The sequence below is a fragment of the Oncorhynchus mykiss genome, chromosome 21 (genome assembly GCF_057628025.1).
Source record: "Oncorhynchus mykiss isolate SJ-2025 chromosome 21, ASM5762802v1, whole genome shotgun sequence".
NCBI lineage: Eukaryota > Metazoa > Chordata > Actinopteri > Salmoniformes > Salmonidae > Oncorhynchus > Oncorhynchus mykiss.
In genome coordinates, this window is record NC_143042.1 from 31,200,473 (window position 1) to 31,212,376 (window position 11,904).

At 38.5% G+C, this 11,904-nt stretch overlaps 1 pseudogene across 1 annotated transcript; it reads right to left on the minus strand.

Annotated features, from left to right (window-relative positions):
• Positions 1–5,723: 5,723 nt before the first annotated feature.
• LOC149973043 (NLR family CARD domain-containing protein 3-like) lies at positions 5,724–8,330 on the minus strand (annotated as a pseudogene). The gene is made up of 3 exons (XR_016490272.1): positions 8,226–8,330; positions 7,871–8,066; positions 5,724–7,494 (listed from the first exon to the last, which is right to left on the minus strand). The product of XR_016490272.1 is annotated as an NLR family CARD domain-containing protein 3-like (transcript).
• Between the last annotated feature and the right edge of the window lie 3,574 nt (positions 8,331–11,904).

Sequence of the window (11,904 nt, forward strand, 5' to 3'; positions counted from 1 at the left end):
TTAGAAATTACAAATTATCAAAGTATTGCTGAGAGAAAAATGTATAGTACAAATATTATAGTAGACTGACCAGACCAGTTTTAAAAGCAGTATCAGTCAGAAGACAGACAGTGAGGTATCAGATTTAGAGTGTATTGAGTATACAGTCCACATCATATCTATTTAGACAGTGAAACTAACATTTTAAATGTGGCTCTATACTCCAACATTTTGGATTTCAGATCAAATGTTTCATATGAGGTGACAGAATATAATGTCACCTTTTATTTTAGGATATTTTAATACATATCTGTTTCACGGTTTAGAAATAAAAGCACTTTATGTATCTAGTCCCCCCATTTGAAGAAGTCATAAGTATTCTGACCAATTAACTTATAGTGTATTAAAGTAGTCAAAAGTATGGTATTTTGTTCCCATATTCTTTGAACACAATGACTACATCAAGCCAGTGACTGCCATGATTGAGAAAGATCATGAATGAATCATGAATAATAATGAGTGAGAAAGTTAGAGGCTACAACAAAACATGCTAACCTCTCACCATTACCAATATCAGAGACTACAACAAAACATGCTAACCTCTCACCATTACCAATAACAGAGGCTACAACAAAACATACTAACCTCTCACCATTACCAATAACAGAGGCTACAACAAAACATACTAACCTCTCACCATTACCAATATCAGAGACAACAACAAAACATGCTAACCTGTCACCATTACCAATAACAGAGGCTACAACAAAACATGCTAACCTCTCACCATTACCAATAACAGAGACTACAACAAAACATGCTAACCTCTCACCATTACCAATAACAGAGGCTACAACAAAACATGCTAACCTCTCACCATTACCAATAACAGAGACAACAACAAAACATGCTAACCTCTCACCATTGAAAATAAACGAAAGCCGCACACTCTTGGAGCTCAGATGCAAAAATGTAATACCAACGTTTCGACAGCCAAGCTGTCTTCATCAGGGTATAATCACAAACACTGCGGGATGACTCGTTTAAGGACACAGGTGTCTGTAATCATGGCCAGGAGTGGCCTAATGTCATTGGTTAATAATCAAATATTAAAATGTCATACAAAGAACAGCATACAAACAAATGGATAGCATACGATGATAGATTAATTTGACTATAAAAGTTTACACACAATTACAATGGCAAAGTCACAATAATCACAAGAATGGCTTCAGATCAAAGTCTACGTTGAGACCGAAGGGCGCAAGGGTCTTTAAATTAAAGATCCAGGCAGCCTCTCGTTTTAACAATTAATTATCAAGGTCACCCCCTCTCCTAGGGAGGGTGACATGTTCGATGCCAATATAACGCAGAGACGAAATCGAGTGGCCTGCCTCCAAGAAGTGGGCCGCAACTGGATAAGTAAAGTTTTTACACCTAATGGTGCTACGATGCTCTGAGATACGTACTTTTAATTCGCGCTTTGTTTTACCTACATCATTTTTACCACAAGGACTAGTTATAAGATAAATAACTGCCTTTGTGGAGCACGTAATAACACCTTTTATTGGGATCGATTTCCCTGTTTGTGGGTGTTTGAAGGATCTACATTTATAAGTGCCATTGCATTGAGCACAGCCATTACATTTGTAATTTCCATCCAGTAGGGGCGCAAATAGACGTTGTTCAGGAATATCTTGGGGTGGTAAATCAGAGTTTACCAATTGGTCTCTGAGATTTCTACCCCGCGAGAATAGACCAAGGGAAGGTCCGAAAACACATTACCGAGACTATCATCGGATTTTAGGATGTGCCAATGTTTGTGAACAATTCCCTTAATTTGTTCAGAGCACTTTGAATAGCGGGTAGTTAGAACACAAGAATGCGTCTTTTTGCGAGACTGACCTTGAAAAAGGTCATGTCTCGTTTTGTTTTGAATTTTCTCAATGGCAATATTAATCTAATCATTCTTGTAGCCCCTCTCCTTGAACTTTCTTTGCGTCTCAGCCATATTTATGTCGAAATCGGACTGTTTTTTGCAAATTCTTTTGATTCGACAGAATTGGCTGTAGGGCAAACTATTTTTCAGGGGAAGCTGGTGACAACTGTCAGCCCTCAACAAACTGTTACGATCAGTAGGCTTCCTGTAAAGATCAGTGTATAGAACATTATCTTCACACAAGATCAGAAGATCAAGGAAACTGATTTGACGTGTATCAGATTGCATAGTAAATCTCAGATGCTCAGAACAGGAGTTAAGAAAAGCATGGAACGCCTGGAGCTGTTTTGCATCACCTCTCCATATAACAAAAATATCATCAATATATCGTTTCCACATAATGATGTTAGTCAATAATTTTTTTTTGAGAGGATTGAAAATAGACTCTTTCTCCATGTAACCCACATACAAATTAGCATAGTTAGGAGCCATGGGGGATCCCATAGCAGTCCCTTTAGTCTGAATAAAGAAGTCATTTAGAAACATGAAATAGTTATGCGTGAGTACTATTTCAGCCAACGTTACAATGCATGCACTGGAAGGTAGTTCATTAGGGTCACGTTGCAGAAGAAAATGTTCCATAGCTTCAATACCGCCCTCGTGTGGAATATTAGTGTATAATGACTCAACATCAAAAGTAACTAACAAGGTATTCTCAGGGAGAGGATCCAGAAAGATTCAATGATAGAAATCATACTGCTGGTGTCCTTTACAAAGGACAAAACATGCTAACCTCTCACCATTACCAATAACAGAGACTACAACAAAACATGTTAACCTCTCACCATTACCAATAACAGAGGATACAACAAAACATGCTAACCTCTCACCATTACCAATAACAGAGGCTACAACAAAACATACTAACCTCTCACCATTACCAATAACAGAGGCTACAACAAAACATGCTAACCTCTCACCATTACCAGTAACAGAGGCTACAACAAAACATGCTAACCTCTCACCATTACCAATAACAGACACTACAACAAAACATACTAACCTCTCACCATTACCAATAAGAGAGGCTACAACAAAACATGCTAACCTCTCACCATTACCAATAACAGAGGCTACAACAAAACATGCTAACCTCTCACCATTACCAGTAACAGAGGCTACAACAAAACATGCTAACCTCTCACCATTACCAATAACAGACACTACAACAAAACATACTAACCTCTCACCATTACCAATAAGAGAGGCTACAACAAAACATGCTAACCTCTCACCATTACCAATAACAGAGGCTACAACAAAACATACTAACCTCTCACCATTACCAATAACAGAGGCTACAACAAAACATGTTAGCCTCTCACCATGACCAATAACAGAGGCTACAACAACACATGCTAACCTCTCACTAATACCAATAACAGAGGCTACAACAAAACATACTAAACTCTCACCATTAACCTCAAATAAAATGTTACATTCTGTACTCCTAATATAAAACATTCTATCTCAAATCCAAAATGCTGGAGCATTGCACCAAATTTAAAACTGTAAGCTTCACTGTCCAAACACATACAGTGGGGCAAAAAAGTATTTAGTCAGCCACCCATTGTGCAAGTTCTCCCACTTAAAAAGATGAGAGAGGCCTGTAATTTTCATCATAGGTACACTTCATCTATGACAGACAAAATGAGAGAGAAAAATTCAGAAAATCACATTGTAGGATTTTTTATGAATTTATTTGCAGATTATGGTGGAAAATAAATATTTAGTCACCTACAAACAAGCAGGATTTCTGGCTCTCACAGACCTGTAACTTCTTCTTTAAGAGGCTCCTCTGTCCTCCACTCGTTACCTGTATTAATGGCATCTGTTTGAACTTATTATCAGTATAAAAGACACCTGTCCACAACCTCAAACAGTCACACTCCAAACTCCAATATGGCCAAGACCAAAGAGCTGTCAACGGACACCAGAAACAAAATTGTAGACCTGCACCAGGCTGGGAAGACTGAATCTGCAATAGGTAAGCAGCTTGGTTTGAAGAAATCAACTATGGGAGCAATTATTAGGAAATGGAAGACATACAAGACCACTGATAATCTCTCTCGATCTGGGGCTCCACGCAAGATCTCACCCTGTGGGGTCAAAATGATCACAAGAACAGTGAGCAAAAATTCCAGAACCACACAGGGGGAGCTAGTGAATGATCTGCAGAGAGCTGGGACCAAAGTAACAAAGCCTACCATCAGTAACACACTACGCCGCAAGGGACTCAAATCCTGCAGTGCCAGACGTGTCCCCCTGTTTAAGCCAGTACATGTCCAGGCCCGTCTGAAGTTTGCTAGAGATCATTTGGATGATCCTGAAGAAGAATGGGGGAATGTCATATGGTCAGATGAAACCAAAATATAACTTTTTGGTAAAAACTCAACTCGTCGTGTTTGGAGGACAAAGAATGCTGAGTTGGATCCAAAGAACACCATACCTACTGTGAAGCATGGGGGTGGAAACATCATGCTTTGGGGCTGTTTTTCTGCAAAGGGACCAGGACGACTGATCCGTGTAAAGGAAAGAATGAATGGGGCCATGTATCGTCAGATTTTGAGTGAAAACCTCGTTCCATCATCAAGGGCATTGATGATGAAACGTGGCTGGGTCTTTCAGCATGACAATGATCCCAAACACACCGCCCGGGCAACTAAGGAGTGGCTTTGTAAGAAGCCTTTCAAGGTCCTGGAGTGGCCTAGCCAGTCTCCAGATCTCAACCCCATAGAAAATCTTTGGAGGGAGTTGAAAGTCCGTGTTGCCCAGCAACAGCCCCAAAACATCACTGCTCTAGAGGAGATCTGCATGGAGGAATGGGCCAAAATACCAGCAACAGTGTGTGAAAACCTTGTGAAGACTTACAGAAAACGTTTGACCTCTGTCATTGCCAACAAAGGGTATATAACAAAGTATTGAGATAAACTTTTGTTATTGACCAAATACTTATTTACCACCATAATTTGCAAATAAATTCATAAAAAATCCGACAATGTGATTTTCTGGATAAAAAAAATTCTCATTTTGTCTGTCATAGTTGAAGTGTACCTATGATGAAAATTACAGGACTCTCTCATCTTTTTAAGTGGGAGAACTTGCACAATTGGTGGCTGACTAAATACTTTTTTGTCCAACTGTATGGTGTGGACTATGTGTGTCTGGTAAACACATGTGGATCTGGTGAACAGTTATCACTTGTTGACCAACTACAGGAATACTGACCTCAGAGTCTCAAGTTTACAGTGGGGATTCCCCAGTCCAGCAGAGAGCAGCTTCACTCCTGAATCCTTCAGGTCATTGTTACTCAGGTCCAGCTCTCTCAGGTGTGAGGGGTTTGACTCCAGAGCTGAGACCAGAGAAGCACAGCCTTCATCTGTGACTCCACAGCCTGACAGCCTGACAAAGAGATCATCATGACTTCACAAACACACTGTTAATTTAACACCAGTAGTGTAGAAGGACAATGGCAGATGCATTTACTTAAATCTCCCAAACAACATATAGATTAATCTTCCGTCTCCTAGAACTGTATGGTCATTTTGTTATACTAATGTAAACGTCAATGCATTTATTCAATATGTTTTTCAACATAAAATTATATACGGATTATGTACATCATTTTCTATAAACTGGATATTTGTTTTTATATATAATATTATATACATATTATAATACATATTTTTCTCTAAACTGAATATTTCTTCCTGATGATTAGTTCATAAATGTCATTTTTATTTACTCACAGAACAGCTCTGGAGGCTTTGACCACTGGCAGCAGCCTCAGAAGACCTTCCTCTGATCTAGAGTATTTCTTCAGGTCAAACACATCCAGCTCCTTTTCTGAAGTCAGCAACACAAAGACCAGAGCTGACCACTGTGCAGGTGACAGTTTGGCTTCAGAGAGACTTCCTGATCTCAGGTATCTTTGGATCTCCTCCACTAGAGAATGGTCATTCAGTTCATTCAGACAGTGGAACAGATTGATGCTCCTCTCTGGAGAGGGATTCTCCCTGATCTTCTCCTTGATGTACTTGACTGTTTCATCATGGCTCTGTGAGCTGCTTCTTGTCTTTGTCAGTAGACCTCGTAAGTGCTTCTGATTGGACTCCAGTAAGAGGCCCAGAAGGAAGCGGAGGAAAAGGTCCAGGTTTCCTGTCTCACTTTGTAAGGCTTTATCCACAGCACTCTTGTAGAAAGTAACTTCAGGCTCGTCGTTTGTTTGCAGTTTGTCCATTAGATTCTCATTGTTGTTGATGAATGAGAGGAACACATATACAGCAGCCAGAAACTCCTGAATGCTCAGATGTACGAAGCAGTACACCTTGACCTGGAACAGAACACATTCCTCTTTAAAGATCTGTGTGCACAATCCTGAGTACACTGAGGCTTCATTAACATCAATGCCAGACACTTTCAGGTCTTCTTCATAGAAAATCAGATTGCCCTTCACAAGCTGTTGAAAAGCCAGTTTTCCCAGTGACAGAATGCTCTCTTTATTGCAGTGTTGACCTGTCTCTTCTTTCCCAAGATACTTTTCATTCTTCTGTTTGGTATGAAACACAACAAGGTGTGTGTACATCTCAGTCAGTGTCTTGGGCATCTCTTCTCTCTTATGTTTCAACATGTGTTCAAGGACTGTTGCAGAAATCCAACAGAAGACTGGAATGTGGCACATGATGTGGAGGCTCCTTGATGTCTTTATGTGTGAGATAATTCTGCTGGCCAGATCCTCATCACTGAATCTCTTCCTGAAGTACTCCTCCTTCTGTGGGTCATTGAACCCTCGTACCTCTGTTACCTGGTCAACACACCATGAAGGGATCTTATTGGCTGCTGCAGGTCGGGTAGTTATCCAGAGGAGAGCAGAGGGAAGCAGATTTCCCTTGATGAGATTTGTCAGCAGAACATCCACTGAGGTTGACTCTGTGACGTCACAACAGATCTTGTTCTTCTGGAAGTCTAGGGGCAGTCGGCACTCATCCAGACCATCAAAGATGAACAGAACTTTGTGCTTGTTGTAGATGGAGATTCCTGATTGTTTGGTTTCCATTGAGAAGTGATTAAGAAGTTCAATGAAAGTTTTTCCCCTTTCATGAAATTCAGCTCCCGGAAAGGGAATGAAAATACAAATTGGACATCCTGATTTGCTTTTCCTTCAGCCCAGTCCAGAATGAACTTCTGCACAGAGACTGTTTTTCCAATGCCAGCGACTCCCTTTGTCAGCACAGTTCTGATACGTTTGTCTTGTCCAGTTAAGGGTTTGAAGATGTCGTTACATTTGATTGCAGTCTCTGGTCTTGCTTGTTTCCTGGTTGTTGTCTCAATCTGTCTCAGCTCATGTTCCTTATTGACCTCTCCTGTTCCACCCTCTGTGATGTAGAGCTCTGTGTAGATCTTATTGAGAAGTGTTGGGTTTCCTTGTTTAGCGATCCCCTCAAATACACATTGAAACTTCTTCTTTAGATTAGATTTGATTTCACGTTGGCAAATCACAGCAAGCTCATCTGCATCTAGAAATAACACAGAGGATATTAATATGACGTCTGTTTTAATGCCTACAGTATTGTAGGACTGTTATAAAGTTTTACATTATAATAATGTATTCTCTTAACTGGCTGTATAAATGTGTAAATGTTTTCATAATGCATTACAGACTGGTGTGACTGATGATATTATTATTGGTATTATTGATGGTATTATTAATGTTCTCTCTCTCTAAATAAATAAATCAGTAAAACACATCCCTGCTGCTACTTGATGAGGTCACTAGGTGTTGTGTTAAGGCTGCTACAATATCATTGAGTTACACAGCTACTTTAGCTGTACTTTAGCTACAGCTTTTAAATGTTATAAAACATTAGTCAACATGAGGCAGACAGATCTTACATTTCTCCAGTGTGTCAGCAAGCTCCTTCTGGTTCATTTTCCTCAGGATGTGCAGTGTGATCTTCAGAGCCCCCTTTCTAGCACTGCTCTCCTGCTTCTCATCTTCAGCATCCACCACTTCCTTATCCTGCTTCTGACTCTCAAAGCCTTCTGGGAGTTCTGGACTAAGAATCCTCTTGAACATCTTCAGCTCGTTCTTCACAAACACACACAGGGAGGGAATGTTCTGTTTGTTTATTATTGTTTTAGGACTATGAAGATGGACAAAATGATTAGCCTATGGATTATGAAGAGGATAAATGACTAGAGACAGTGTTGTTTAACTCACTGACCATGACCCATGAGTTCTTCTCACCTTTGTTCAGTAGAAAAGTCTCCCTCTCTAAAGTGTATAGGATAGTCCATAGACTGGTCACTCTTCATGGACACACAGCTGGGAACAGGGGAGGCTGGTCTCTCCTGCTTGATTGGACTTCAACACAACAGAGACAAACATTACATCTCTCAACTACTCTGAGCTCAGAGAAACATAAGAGTTTCATTCCAAAAAGCTATATATTCATTTTCAGAAATGTTCGTAAATTAGCTTTTATTGTTTAAAGAAGTTATGTTTATGTTAAGTTGTGTTTTTTTGCTAAATAAGATTGCACGTACCTGGGTACCTGCTTCTATAAACCAATGAGGAGATGCCACGTGGGTACCTGCTTCTATAAACCAATGAGGAGATGGCACATGGGTACCTGCTTCTATAAACCAATGAGGAGATGGCACATGGGTACCTGCTTCTATAAACCAATGAGGAGATGCCACGTGGGTACCTGCTTCTATAAACCAATGAGGAGATGGCACATGGGTACCTGCTTCTATAAACCAATGAGGAGATGGCACGTGGGTACCTGCTTCTATAAACCAATGAGGAGATGGCACATGGGTACCTGCTTCTATAAACCAATGAGGAGATGGCACGTGGGTACCTGCTTCTATAAACCAATGAGGAGATGGCACGTGGGTACCTGCTTCTATAAACCAATGAGGAGATGGCACGTGGGTACCTGCTTCTATAAACCAATGAGGAGATGGCACGTGAACTGCGTCACAAATATAACTGACTTCTAGACGCTCGTTGCCGCGCGCGAGCAGTGTGTCATTTTTAATAACGAAATTCATTTAGCGATGCGAGCGTTGTAGTCAGTCTGTCAACCCTGCTAAAATTCTGGTGTCGTTACTCTGCCTTCTCCGGGGGCATGTTGAGGTAAATTTACTAACCGGGAGGGTTGAATAATGTAATTTATTGGAGGGCTGGAAGACGCACTCTCGAGGTTGTTTACTCACAATATCAGATATTAAGATGATTTTTATAATGAATGTATACTGAGGTTGAGGTTCTGACTAGTGATTATTTACCTGGGATTCAATACCTGCTATAGTTTTTCTCACCCAAAAGCAACACAGCCCTAATAGGAGATATATAGCTAACTAAAGTAATAAGTGACCATTTTAGAAAATAATGGGACATATAGTCTGTGGTTGCGTGCTATTTTATGTCAATCATATTGCTGCTTGTAGCCTATAAATGATGCTTCTTGGTCTTATGCTCCCATCTATTGGAAATTTTGCAATTAAATGTTATTAATTCACGTACAGACGTTGGTGGGGCAGCTGAGAAATAAAGTGTATTTTTTTCTGGTTAATTCCTTAGATCTCTAACCTGTCCCACCTATCACACGCCAATTGCTGGACTTTCACATAGAAGTTACTTGGTCACCCAGTTCAAACCACATATGAAAAATAAAACACGTGGCTTGTTGATCAAGTGTTCTGCCTTGCAATAATAAATATAATAAAATAACAAAACAAAAACAGCAAAATGCTGAGACAGGTTTTGATTAACAAAATAATCTAAATGCTATTTAGTATTATAATGGTATTTACTAACATAATATTATTACTAAAACAGTTTCTAAAATAATTAGGGTTAGGGTTTAGGCTAAAATAGGCCATACGTAGGGTTAGACGCTGCTTTGATTGATTGTTAGGTCCAGGGTTTTTAAGGTAAAAAACAGTATGGGTTTATAGGTCTCTTGCTCCTCCCTGTGGCCTCTGGGTACTACATAACTCATTCACGACACCTGCTAGGCTCATAATCTGAGGTAGCAACTGCTTCAGATCTACAAATCAATGAGCTAGATTTATCCATTTGTTTTTGAACTCAGTGAAACTGCGCAGCCATTTAGAAACAACAAGTCATCAAAAAAAGTGTTATTTCTTAATTAAAAATTTATTCTGGCTGTTTAAATCGGCCACGTCTTGAAAAAGAGGACAGGGACATATGTTTTAGTTAGGTGGTATACTATATACTCAGATATATACTGTATACTCAGACAGGCTAACCTCCTATAAAGGGTTCTATATATATTCTATATATACTGTATACTCAGACACTTCCTAACCTCCTATAAAGGGATCTATATATATTCTATATATACTGTATACTCAGACTCTTCCTAACCTCCTATAAAGGGTTCTATATATATTATATATATACTGTATACTCAGACACTTCCTAACCTCCTATAAAGGGTTCTATATATATTCTATATATACTGTATACTCAGACAGGCTAACCTCCTATAAAGGGTTCTATATATATTCTATATATACTGTATACTCAGACACTTCCTAACCTCCTATAAAGGGTTCTATATATATTATATATATACTGTATACTCAGACACTTCCTAACCTCCTATAAAGGGTTCTATATATATTCTATATATACTGTATACTCAGACACTTCCTAACCTCCTATAAAGGGTTCTATATATATTCTATATATACTGTATACTCAGACAGGCTAACCTCCTATAAAGAGTTCTATATATATTCTATATATACTGTATACTCAGACAGGCTAACCTCCTATAAAGGGTTCTATATATATTCTATATATACTGTATTCTCAGACACTTCCTAACCTCCTATAAAGGGTTCTATATATATTCTATATATACTGTATACTCAGACACTTCCTAACCTCCTATAAAGGGTTCTATATATATTCTATATATACTGTATACTCAGACAGGCTAACCTCCTATAAAGGGTTCTATATATATTCTATATATACTGTCTACTCAGACACTTCCTAACCTCCTATAAAGGGTTCTATATATATTCTATATATACTGTATACTCAGACACTTCCTAACCTCCTATAAAGGGTTCTATATATATTCTATATATACTGTATACTCAGACACTTCCTAACCTCCTATAAAGGATTGTATATATATATAGTGTATATATACTGTATACTCAGACACTTCCTAACCTCCTATAAAGGGTTCTATATATATTCTATATATACACTGTATACTCAGACACTTCCTAACCTCCTATAAAGGGTTCTATATATATTCTATATATACTGTATACTCAGACAGGCTAACCTCCTATAAAGGGTTCTATATATATTCTATATATACTGTATACTCAGACACTTCCTAACCTCCTATAAAGGGTTCTATATATATTCTATATATACTGTATACTCAGACAGGCTAACCTCCTATAAAGGGTTCTATATATATTCTATATATACTGTATACTCAGACACTTCCTAACCTCCTATAAAGGATTCTATATATATTCTATATATACTGTATACTCAGACACTTCCTAACCTCCTGTAAAGGGTTCTATATATATTCTATATATACTGTATACTCAGACAGGCTAACCTCCTATAAAGGGTTCTATATATATTCTATATATAGTGTATACTCAGACACTTCCTAACCTCCTATAAAGGGTTCTATATATATTCTATATATACTGTATACTCAGACACTTCCTAACCTCCTATAAAGGGTTCTATATATATTCTATATATACTGTATACTCAGACACTTCCTAACCTCCTATAAAGGATTGTATATATATAGTGTATATATACTGTATACTCAGACACTTCCTAACCTCCTATAAAGGGTTCTATATATATTCTATATATACTGTATACTCAGACACTTCCT